This window comes from Hibiscus syriacus, unplaced genomic scaffold (assembly GCF_006381635.1).
Source record: "Hibiscus syriacus cultivar Baekdansim isolate YM2019G1 unplaced genomic scaffold, ASM638163v2 tig00110610_pilon, whole genome shotgun sequence".
Taxonomy (NCBI): domain Eukaryota; kingdom Viridiplantae; phylum Streptophyta; class Magnoliopsida; order Malvales; family Malvaceae; genus Hibiscus; species Hibiscus syriacus.
Genome location: NW_024062800.1, coordinates 2134501 through 2147915, shown reverse-complemented (window position 1 = coordinate 2147915; position 13415 = coordinate 2134501). Strand labels below are relative to the sequence as shown.

Here is a 13415-nt window from a genome sequence, read left to right as displayed (position 1 = left end):
TATTACTCTGAAAGACTCTTGTAAACCACAGGTAGTTCTTCCACCGACCAATTGTTAGGCACAAACCCAGGTGGGAGAGGGAACATTCTGGATTTATCGGTGTTGTCAGCATCTTCTGTGGTCAAGGCATTGATGCTCAGATCCTCCAGAGCTTCTTCTAAATCGGATGAGGTGATTTCAAACATATAACCACCTGATTTGAACGTACTGTAAAGAGGCGGGAATATCATGGGCTCCCATTGAAAATCGCTTCCAGTTAACTGGACTAGTCTTCTTTCCCGGTTCTTCTGGATTTCCTTCCTCTTTTCGTGATAACTAGGCTGGAAACCTAGCCGAAACTGATCATTTTTTATATAAGAAGGACTGGACTTATCCTTTCTTACAGTTGCTTCCTAAACCCTCTTTCGATCTTGGCACCTCATCCCAAGGTTTGCTTGATATCCATCTTGGTGCACTTAGAGAGTCAGAGTTCAAGAATCCTTCTTCCTTCTGCCACAAATATGGCATTAACGAATTCTAAGGAGCAGAATGAGTACTCTACTTCTTGCTCATCTACCTCGATGTATGGGGCCTCCGTGGTTACACTTGCCACAATATCTTCCTCAGCATTAATAATTACTAAGTCCCCGTCAATAACAAATTTAACTTTTTAATGTAGCGTGGACGGTACTGCACCTGCTTGATGAATCCATGGCCTTCCCAAAAGACAGTTGTAAGAAGGCATGATATCCATCACTAAGAACTCAACGTTGTAGGTGGTTGGTCTGATTGTTAACGGCACCTCAATCTTGCAATTACCTCTCTCTTAGTCCCATCAAATGCTTGAACCACATTCTGGTAGGTTCTTATATGAGAGGTATCTATTGGTAGCCTCTTCAATCTGACTAAAGATATCACGTTCAGGGCTGAACCATTGTCGATTAAAACACTTCGTAGGGCATGCCCTTTGCAATACGTAGTGATGTGTAATGCCTTTGTTCGGCCTCTTCCTCCGAATGAAATCTCATCATCTGAAATAGAAATGAGATTATCTGCTTGAATATTGTTCACCGGTCGATTCATCTTGTTGACTGGTATGTTTTGTGGCATGAACGTTTGATTCAGAACCTTTAATAGTGTCTCTCGATATGCCTCTGAGTTTAATAATAGTACCAACATTGAAGTGCACGTTGGCAAGTTGTGGAGTTGTTCTATAACACTGTACTCGCTATGCTTCAAAATTTTGAGGAATTCTTTAGCTTCTTCCTCCTTTATAGGTTCATTGATAGCCAACACATCTTCTTTGAAAGGCTCAAGTGGTCTCTTCCCATTTTTCTATCACATTCTTTTGAAGTACTCACCTAGTATTCGTACTTCCACGGCACTTGTCGATTGTCCTTGTATTAAAAAGGTCAAGGTATAGTGATCACCACCTTAGATTGTGTTGTTGCTACTGCTATCACTTTAGGGGTAATTATCAATGGGCTACCCCTGCCATATATTTTTCTCTAATGACTCTCTGGTAGCACAAACGTCTGCTTTCGGGGACTCCTGAACTTCTTCGTAAAATTCCAGCCCTTTCCTTTCCATCATGAGCTGGACTAACGTCTTGAATTCTGGGCAATCTTGCACTTCATGCCCTTCTATGCTGTGGTAACAACAATGGTTACCATCTTCATTCCTTGTCGCACCTGACTGGGGTGTAAGAAGCCATGCCTTTACCATTTGGCTTCATACCCAAGGCAAAGGGGATTTTATCTCTAAAACACTTGATTTGATTCACTTGTCATTCTCAGTAGTTATTGGGTTTATTCTAGTCTCCAGATGATTAGGAAAGGGATTATGGGAAACGTTTGGTGTTCTGGAGTTGAAATGGATCCAATTCTTGTTTCGCATTCGTTATACAAGCCTCTTGAATGCAAGACAACTTTCAATCGAACACCCCTACACACCACCATGGTACTCGTAGTGAGCATTATCGTCATACCACCTGGGATAAAGAGGCTTAATTGACTCCATAGGGTAAGACGACACCACGTGAGTGTCAAAAAGTTATTGGTATAACTCTTTGTATGTCATGGGAAATGGATCAAATTGCTCCATTTCCCTTTCCCTTGTCGGTTCTCTCTGATTCTATTTAGAAGTACCGGAGGTACAGTTGCAGTGATATTTGAACTTGAGATCATAACACCTTTATTGGAATTATAGGTGTTGACATTGTTGATCTCTCTCTCTTTGTTCTTCATGGGAAGCTTCTTATTGGAATCTCCTCCCTCAATTTTCCTTGTTTTATGGCTGACTCAATCATCTCACCAGCCATAACTAGATTTGAGAAACTTCCCGATGTGATTGGCACTAGGTGCCTGAAGTAAGGTGCCTTCAGGGTTTGTACAAACAACTTTCTAGTTTCCTTTTCATCAAAGGGTATATGAACTTGTATAGCCAAATCCCTCCATCACTGTGCGTATTGTCAGAAACTTTCGTTATGCTTTTTCTCCAGGCTTTTTAGCATAACCTGGTCTGGCCTCATATTGTTAATATACTTGTACTGCTCCAAGAAAGACTTGGCCAAGTCTTTCCATGTCTTGATATGAGTTTGGATCAGCTGATTGTACCACCAGATAGCTGAACCGGACAGACTCTCATGGAAATAGTGGATCAGGAGTTGGTTATTTCCCACATATCCTGTCATCTTTCGGCAAAACATATGGGCTGAGGGGCAACTATTCCCGTCAAACTTCTCGAACTCAAGGACCTTAAATTTTGGTGGAAGCACCAAATCCAGAACTAGGCTCAGCTCCATGGCATCCACTCCATAATAATCATGGTCCCTTTTGACCATCTTCATCTAGTCTTTCAACATCCTGATATTCTCTTCCATCTTCTTTTCCTTATCTTCCTCATCGAAATCCATGATATGATAGTCGTCCGGATGATTGTCAGGGTTAATTACAGAAGTTTGTGTATTTGCAACAGATACGGCTTTTTCTTTAGTAGCAGATGAGTCCCCTTGCAGGGCAGGTAAGTTCCCGGGTAAGACAACCACTTGCGGGGTTGGTGGTATAATTACCTTCTCAGATGAACCTACCCCTGGTGCACTAGCCTGCTGTAAACTCGACAATTTGGCCACGATTTGATATACCAAAGACTCCTAGCTTCTTATGATAGAATCATGGGTACTATGATTGTTCTAGTAATTTTATCTTCCAGCTCTTTTTGCAATTTTGTCATGTTCTCTTTGATTTTTTCAATTATGGCCTCCATTTATCTCTTCTTTGCTCGAGTATTGTGCGGATGATGCGTATCTAATGCTTACGGAGGTAAACTCAGTGTTCGCTCTTTTTTCTCCTTCTGAGACATGTTATGTTAGTTAATATGAATGTAAAAACATGGAAAATATAAAAATAAACGTGAAGTATAAAATGAAAAGAATGCAATGCATGATGTATGTAATTTAGAGGCATTGATCCAGAAAAGTGTCTGTTATTATAAATAACCTTTATTTAAACAAAAATGTTTTATCTTTTAAGACACATAGAAATAATCAAAGGTACATCCGGACTAAATCCTCTAGACCCCAAACATCTTCTAGTAGGTTGACAAGTCTTCTGCCTTCATCTATCACTGGTTGAATGCCTTGTCGAACCACTCCAACTTCCCTTGCTAGGTCATGTAGATAATTGGCTGCCTTCTGTACTTGATCCAGGAAATCACGGATGAGTGTGTCTCTGGCCTTCACCCTTTGCTGAGTTTTCTCCCAACGAAAACACCACTGTAAACCTCCGTCAAAGGGCACTATCTGAAGCTGGCTCGCTCGCTTCTTGAACCCATCCACACCAGCTTCTAACTCAGCTATTATTTTTCCATCATGCTCATGTTTTTTCTCCAGATTAGCCACCTGGATTCTCAAGCTCTTGTTCTGATGTTGACTGTCTACTAAGAGTCTCTGAGAAGTCTTAAGTTGTTCCTTCAGAACTCTCTTATCAGGCCCCTGAAACTTCCTTTGTATGCTATGAGCTTCATCTTTCTAGTACTCAGAAGTTCTTTTCAAATTGGAATTATCCTTGACTTTATCCTGATACCCTTTTCTCAAGTCTTCGAGCTCGAAATGGATTTTCTTCTGTTCTTTCTCCAGTTTGTCTGCTCGATCTTTTTGAGTGTCGGCGTCTAACTTCTACTAGTATCATTCAACTTCAATTTCCCTTACCTTCTGCTTCAGCTCATTATTCATAACTTCAAACTCTGCCTTTGTTATCTCAAGTTCAGACAGGACAGGCCTGAGATATTCCTCCATGGCCCGGGTCTGGCACTAGGATGTTGTTGTTTTCCCTCAATCTTCACCACTCTAAATAATTCGGAGTAAGCATGTATTTGGCAGCTACGACATCCATCCGAAATACCTTCTTTCATGACTCAGCTACCTCTTTGATCATCTTTTTGTAGTTGTCTTCATGGTTCATAAACTCTGATTTAGCTTGTCTGTATGTTACTGGGACAAACTGACGTGCCCCATATTGTCTAAGTGCCAAAAACAGAGAATATCCAACTCCACCCCATAGTCCAAGTAGGGTCATAGTATCAAAATCCCCATACCAGAAAAGAATGTCACTGAGGAACAACCAGGGGGCTCTCCAGGCAAAATCCCAGTCCTGAAGATGTGTGAAGACCTTCATCCATTTTTCCTTTGAGGCGCCTTCATACCATTTTAAAGTGATGAATTCACCTAAAGGTGAATAAGTGGTACTGAATCTGCGTTAGGCAACCCCGTTAGTTTTCCAGAAATATTTGTGAATCCAGACTTGAAGAAGCTGAGCACACCTAATAAACCTTCCTCCGCCAGTTTTTCTGCAGTGGTTGGGAGAGCGGAAGGTCTCAGCTAAGATTGTAGGTATTGGATTTACTCACCTCGGAATTTGTTCAAATAGCTCTACCACTGCTACATCAATGTATCCCAAAGTCTTTGGGAATATAATCAAGCCATACAGACCCATGACAAAGAGATCTATTGTCTTCCACTCATCAGGATGGTTCTTCATCAGTTACTTGATATGAAGCGCCAAGCAATTCCTTCCCCGATGCCTTTACATCGAGCCTGGTCAGTTACCCATTTTTCGTCAACCCGAAAACCTTGGCCAGTGCATTCTTGAAAGGCTGACTTTTGATGTGTTTAGTATAGGCTCGCTCCAGTCTAATACTTTCACAGTGCAGCAGTGTAGTGTACTCTTCAATGGTGGGCACCATGTCCTCCTGGTTAAAAGTGAAGCAACTGTATCTCAGGTTTCATAATTGAATCAAGGCTCTGATTAAGGGCTCATCAGTCTTGACATGAAGCAAAAGTGCAATGTCACCATACCGCTGGCTGAACTTCTGTTTTTGGTCACTCTTCCAACTGTCCCAGATGTCCCGAAGCTCTTGCACATCATTCTGCTTTAGGTTGATAGAGGTGTAACTAACCAGCTCTAACACATAGCTTCCTTAAAGAATGTCTCCCTTTTCCTTCTGAGTCTTCTCGGACCATAGTCGTACCTCAGCGTTTTTTATCTCTTATATTACAATATATTTGTCTATTAATTCAGATTATTTTTTGTGTAATAAATACCTTTTTAGGGATCAATAGCCTCTTGTTATGATGCAAATGCTTAAAGAAACAAACACAAAGGCAAAAAGTTAGTAAAATAAAAAATTGATGAAAAAAATAACGAAAAGTAAAAGACAAACAAACAGCATGGTTATGCTAAAAATATCCTAGATTTTGAAATAGGGTTTTGGGGTAGGCTCTAATTCTCCATAGTCTCCCGGTTTAGGTTCTAAAAAAGGTACCCGAGTTCTCCTTACCGGTGCCCCCCTTGGGCTTGCCAAACCCTTAGTCCTAAACCCATCATAGGCTTGTGTGGACTAAGTTAAACTCTAGAGGACACATTTCCTTATGTCTGTGAGGGGAATAAATTCACACGAAGACATAAGGTATATGAATCCCGAAGGCTACTTGCTAGGCCTGTTCGGTGAATAAATTCACACGAAGGCGTCGCTTTTACCCCACTTAAATAGGGTTCAGAGCTTAGGTTTAGAGCCTTAAGTGAAAAACAAGTTTTGACAAGCTGAAGTAATTGAGAAAACCGTTAGTACAACTATTTATTTGAAAAAATAATCAAAAGTAAATAATAAGGATCGGAAAATAACCTTAAAATTTAAACTTAACCTTTTCATTAAAAAGACAACTGGAAATTACCTTAGCCTGACTCACTTACCTGTCCCCAGCGGAGTCGCCAAGTTGTCGCAACCGTCTTTCGGTTAGGCCCGGAATTTGGATTCGACTTAGGAAAATGGATTAGGAGTCGTCACCGATAATTTATTTTAAAATAAATAGATTGATCAGATACCTTATTCTTTACATGATCTGTGTCTTACCAAAGATATGTCGGATTCGGGAGTCGGTTACAGTCAAGGAAGGGTTAGCACCCTTGAACTTCCCTTTCGGTACTACGTAATTTCCAGTTATCTTAAAATAAGAAAAATGTAATTTAAATTAAAAAGGTAAAATAACGATCCCAATTACTTACCTCCGATCGGTTTTAAAAGTGTACCCTTAAAAAATCGCGAAACGTACTAAAGGAAAAGTAATGTAAATAAATAAAATAAAGGAAATAAAATTAAAAAACAAGTACAATAATTAAAATAAGTTAAAGAAAAAATGAAAGTAAACAACATTAAAAAAAATAAATATAAGGAAATGAATAAAGGAAAAATAAAAAGAAAAGAAAAGAAACATGAAATAAATAAGATAAAGGTAAAAAAATAAACGAAAAGAAAATAAAGAGGATAAAAACAAAGTTAAGATAAAGAAAATAATAACTAAATAGAAATAGAAATAGAAAATAAGATAGAATAAATAGAATAAAACAAAAGAAAAAAATTAAAATAAAAACATATATAATAAATAAAACATTACCCCCCATCACTTCACCGAAAGTGGAGGGGGGAAGAAAAATGTTGGTTAGAAACAAAGAGGGGCCCTATGATAATTCAAAGTTAGTAATATATATATATATATATATATATATATATATATATTTAATAAAATAATTAAAAACAATAATAAAAAATATATATACATATATACACAAACATTAGGAAAACAAAATAAAAAGAAATAATAAGATATATAATAAGATATAAAGATAAAAAAAAATACAAGGATTAAAATAAAATAGAAATAAAAAATATATATAATAACATTTAAACAAAATATTAAAATAAAATAATCATAGGAAATAAAATCAAAATAAAATAAACGGATAAAAACAAAGTTAAGATAAAGAAAATAATAACTAAATAAAAATAGAAATAGAAAATAAGATAAAATTAATAGAATAAAACAAAAAAATGAAAGTAAAAACATATATAATAAATATAAAAAAAACATTATTACCCCCGTTGCTTCACCGAAAGTGGGGGGAATTGTGGTGAATGAGGATAAAAGTGGGGGCTAGGTAGGTGTGTGTAGGTAGTATAATAATAATAAAATATATAATAATAATAATAATAAAGACAAAAAATAAAATTAATAGTAATAGTAATAGTAATAAAAAAAGAAAATAATAAAAAAATATAGAAAGTAAATAGAAATATATATATATATATAATTATAAAATATAGTACTTAAATAAAAAAACCAAATAAAAATAATTAATATATGTATATATATATTAGGTGCATAAATAAGATATTAAATATATATATATATATATATAATAAATAATATAAAATAAAATAATAATACAAGGATTAAATTGAAAAGGAAAATATTTAGAGGTGCATTTAAAAGGAATTCGAGACTTTAATATGATTTTTGGGAGCCAAATTAAAACATTTAAAAATATGGGGGACTAAACAGGGATTATCCCATTTTAATTAGAAAACACGCCGGTTGCATGTGTCTCGGGTCGGGTCGATGGGGCTCCACGGGTCTAGTATTTATTTCAAAAAACAGAAACAAATTTCATTTTTTAAAACATTCCTCAAATGGATCAAAAGCCCCCAAACCCTTTTATCTACAAAAGGAGAACTCGAAAGGAGAACTCAAAAATGCCCCCTTTCATCGGCCATCTCGAAGCAAAAATGAAAAAAAAAAAGATGAGAAAAGCAACATGCAAAAGGCTAAAATACCAAATCAAGGTAAAATATACCTTTTTATTTCTTTATGCTTTCGAATGTTACAAGCTTTGAGTACTTAGATCTTACTATTTGTTGCGTATTTTCTCTCGTAATAATCGTGAATATTGTCTGTAAATGTTACATTTATTTATAGGAAAATAAAACATTATTTTTAGTCTCTTAATCGGACTAAAAGTCTAATGTTTGTTGCTTGTTGACATTGATGCCGAGAAATCCGGAGGAGAACGCGGTTGTGAGGCTGGAATGGCACTGTGGAGGCTTGCGGCGCTGAGGAGAAAAATATGAAACCCTAATTGACTCTAGGGTTTCAAACCGGGTCGATTCGGGTCCACTGTTGGGTGCTCAAACGGGTCGCGGGTTTGTTGTTGGGTTACCTACTGTTTGGGTCTTGTGTAATGGGTTGCTGAGTGTTGGACCATTGTTGGGCTATCGATTTTAGGGCCTGTAAAATGTAATGTAATAAAGTAAATAATAAATATATAATATATGTTTATTTGCAATATTTAAATATTATAAATAGAACCTATAATACGTAATGGGACGAAATGGGGTGTCTTCAATAAGGCAAAATGTGAAGGACCAAAAATGTGATTTCCGGTTTGAGAAAAGATGAGGGTTTTATATCATCCTCCATCTTCTTCTCCTTATTTCGTTCTTCTCCATCTTTTCTTCTATCTCATTTTACTCAAGTTTGAGAAAATGTGATTTCCACCGGCCATCACCTTTCTCTCTCCCCAAGCTGTTGCTTTCTCTACACCGAACCTTACCTTTCATACCCGAACCTAAACAGGTTCGGTCCTCCCGCCCTATATATATAGAGCTCCCAACGGATCAGCTTCCATAAAGCTGAAGAGAAAATTTTGGATTACACTGCTTATAAGGTACGAATATCTCAAATTATAATCTGTCTTTAACAGTTTATCTGTGCTTTGATCTGTTGTTTTGTGTGATCCGACTTACAATTTAGTATCTTCATAAGTGATCTGAGTGTTGAACTCTGAAGAAGTATGTTTAGATGAAGAATTCCGAAGAGGAATTCTCCATTTATATCATGATTTTGTAAATTTGAAAAAATAAATTTACTTTCTTGGGTATAAATCTTGGAGAATTTCAACATTTGCGAGGAATTTCAAAATACTTTCACACTTAGAGAGTGTCACCTTATCTGTTTCGAGAATCAAGAAAGGGAAATTTGGAGATACCGGTTGTAGTCTTTTACATGGATTGACTTCATATGCTTTGAATGATTGATTGATGGTCATTCCAAATATCACAATTGTGCAATAACAATTTTGAACACCATATTTACGGATATATAACGGCTGCTATTTTGATAGCAGACGACTATTTAAATCTCTAATGATAGTAAAGAACCCGGATAAAAGATACCTATTTGGAAAATGCTCGGTTACTCTTTTTTTGATAAATTTTGGATTCTTTCTAATTTCAAAATTACTCATTGAAACCAGTTGTGAAGTCAGAAAAGATGAAAATGTTTTCATCTTGATTCTTGACTATCTGTTGAGCTTTCATTTGTTGATTGGTTTAAATTATTGAATATCTGTGGTACAGAATAAATTGACAAGTAAAAACAACAGATAGAATGGCTCTAGTTGGCGGAGGAAGGTCGACATTAAGCCCAAATGCCCCTCTTTATTCCAGCTGTTTATCAGGAAGTGGAGGATTTCTCACCGGAATGGTGGCAACTGGTTACAACATCAACATGGTTCCGGGACTATTGGATGAACCAGCACCAGGATGAATATGGTTTCTATAACATTGCCAAGGATGATGGCGCCGACATCGCCGATTTGCTTCCCGATACCTTCGACCTTATTGCCGATGAAGATCTCTCCGGTATCTATCTTCAGTTGGAAGAATTGTGCCAGTCTTACGAAATGGAAAGCACACCACCTCCTTTACTGTCTAATACCGGTACGAATAAACTCTCTTTGAAATAATGGTAAAATGCTTACAAGTTCGGAAACAGAGAACTAAGTGAAGAATGTTAATAAATTTTCTTGAAGTATAAGAAAATTGTGGATCATATACTTTACGATCTCGTTGATTCAAATAGGCTTTGAGAAGGATGGTGAAACTGTGATGAAGAATCTTCGCCAAGAATGTGATCCGTAAAAGCAGCTGCTGCCACTGAAAGAATCTGGTTGGCTATGCAGGTTACAATCTCTCAAGCGCAGCGGTAGTGTAATTTCCCAAAGAACTCTTGTATCAGTCCTTGTTCCTGTGTCTAAAACTTTCATTCAAGAACAAAAGTGTTAGAAAAATTGTAAAAAATTTTAAAAGAACAAAATTTCTTTTATCATCTCGAGAATCTTTTTATACATTTTTAGCCTGGAAGTTTATGCAGCTTTAGTATCCACATATTTCATTCAAGTAATTTCAAGGATGAAAACTTTTATAGAAGGGAAGAGGTGTAACTCTTCAAATTTTGGAACAATGAAGATGAATTGACTCGAGGTCTATAGACAAATATAACTTAGCAACTACAGTAGTTGAGCCAAATTTTTGCCTAATTGATAAGTAAATTAGCCCAAATATCCTTAAAAGGGAATTTTGAATTTAGAGTTGCTGAAAATGAACACAACATTCGGTGAACTGTTTGTAAATCGTTCGTATAACGTTTGTTTATGTTCGTTTGTTAAGCTAAATAAACAAATATGAACAAAATTTTCATGTTAATTTAATAAACAAACGGACATGAACATATGTGTGTTTGATTTGTTTATGTTCATGAACAAACTCGTTTATCGACTTATTTATTTATGTTCATGAACAAGCTCGTTTATCTAGTTTTCCTTTTTCTTTACATTTTAAATATTGGTGAATGTAGTGACTAAATTGAAAACATGATAAAATTTGAAATTGAAGCTATAAAGTTTTAAGAGTTCAAGTACTAGTCGCCTAATTTACCATTTTTCTTTATCTTGAAAAGGTAAAACTGAACATTGAACCTCTAAACGAACATTAAACGGACACTAAACAAACATTAAATGAACAAAAAACGAACATGTTCGTGAACGTCAAATGAATCCGTTCTTGAACATATAAATGAACATGTTCACGAACATTAAACGAAAATGTTCGTGAACAATAAATAAACGAATACGAATACCTTCAAAAATAAATAAACAAACATGAACATGATACAAAAAAATTAAACGAACATGAACATGATACAAAAAATTAAACGAACATGAACAGAACATAAACACCTAAAAAAAAATAAACAAACGAACATGAACATAACATTGGTTGTTCAAGTTCGGTTCATTTACACATCTATTTAGAGTAAATAATGAGCCATCAAATGTGTAATTGGAATATTGAAATTTTAAAAAGGTTTTTTTTTTGGAAAATTTAAAAGGTTGATTTTCATTGACTTGTTGTGATTTCATCGGGCTATATAAGTAACACTCTAATCTTCTACACGTATCTGAATACGAGTTAGAGATGTTACATTAAACTTTTAAAAATTTCCTATTCGAAAATTGGTAAAACATTTGTTTCTTTTTAAAATCATCAAATTCAATTTCAATTGCTAAAATATTCAATCGCGTAAATTCAAAATATAATAATTTGGCATTCAAATCATGTTTAATTTCAGGTGGCAACTCATCAATTCAATATTAAATTATATCCTAAATAAAACTGTATAAAAGTTGCCTACTTAAAAATTTATTTCGATAACATTTAAAATATAATTTAGTAAATTACTATTCATACAAATTAATAATTATACCTAATAAAATCCATATTAGTAAGTATAATTATATACTACATGTAACAACCCGGAAAAAAATTATTTAAATATGTGTAATTTGGTGACTAAATTAAAAAATTTCAAAATTAATAGACCATTTTAGAAGTTGAAGGAAATTCAAGGACCAAACCCTGAATTCCTCCAAGGAGTGTCGACAGGCTTGTATTATAAGCGTGTTTTATGATTGAAATCAGAAAACACATGCTTTATTTACAAAAACTTTCTTCCTCCCGTACCTATACTTTCAAGCTCAATTCCGACGCCGTCCGACTTCCAATCGTAAAATTGAAACCACCATCGTGTTCATCGTCGACCCGTGAACAAAACCCAGTAAACCAATTTTAGCGAAACGCTGTCAAACGCCGTGAATTTCGAGTCAAAGTATCGACGTTTTTTTTAGCACCACCGCCGGGAAAATCTTAAATTCATCTCCGATCGTTGATCGGTTTTCGACACCTCCCGCACCATCGCGTTCCTGGTGTCGTTCCGAGTCCGACGGTGTCGTCCTTGTCTCCGTAGGCGGCGGCGCGTATGGGAGGTGGAGCGGTCAAAGATTCGGCCGAGTTGAAATCGAGCTCTTCACCTTTCAAAAATTTGAATCGAGGTTGGTAAGTGACTCAAAATCGCTTAAAATAATTTTTGGAAATTTTTACAGGAATTTTTGGAGACCGGAGGAGGTCTCACGCGCCCCCACGCGCTGCCCCTACGCATGGGGAAAGATGCGAATGGTTGGGTGATGTTGTGACCGGTTTGACCGGTCAAAATCGGTCTGAACCGTTGACCGGTCTGAACCGGGTTGACCGGTCTGACCCAACCCGTTGACCGACCCGACCCGTTGACATTCAACGAATTATTTTGAAAAAGGTGAAATTCTGGAAATTATTTTAAAAATGTGACATTTTGGTAATTATTTTGAAAAAGTGACATTCTGATAATTATTTTGAAAAAGGTGACATTTTGGGAATTATTTTTAAAAGAGGTGACATTATGGGAATTATTTTGAAGAAAATGTGGCATTTTGGAAATTTTCGAATGTGGACTATTGAACCCCTTTAATCATAACTTTGACCGGCTTTAAACGGCCATTAAACGACCTTTGATTTTGTTTGAGTATACCTATTCTGACATTTTTCGACGTGCCGAATCTGTTTCCGAAGTCTGTTTTTCCAAATTCGAACCTGAAGGCCTCGAAATCATCAGTCGACTCGTTGACTTTGATTTTGACCAAGAATTTGAATTTTCGAAAAGTTATACTTTATGTTGTTCGAAGCCCTAATTTCGATTCTGCACTCCGTTTGATCTAATTCAGACTCGAAAGCCTTCAAATTGATAGTCAAATCCGAAAAATGCTTATGTACTAAAGAGTTTAAGCTTTGAATGGTTGAGTAAGACTTGGGACTGATAAATTATTAATGTTTGAAGGTACAAGAGACTCTCCAGACTGTTCTACAGCTCGACCCAGCTCCTCTAGATCAGTTAA

At 36.0% G+C, this 13415-nt stretch overlaps 1 pseudogene; it reads left to right on the top strand.

Annotated features, from left to right (window-relative positions):
• The first annotated feature begins 9757 nt into the window (after positions 1-9757).
• LOC120135563 lies at positions 9758-10363 on the top strand (annotated as a pseudogene).
• The last annotated feature ends 3052 nt before the right edge of the window (positions 10364-13415 follow it).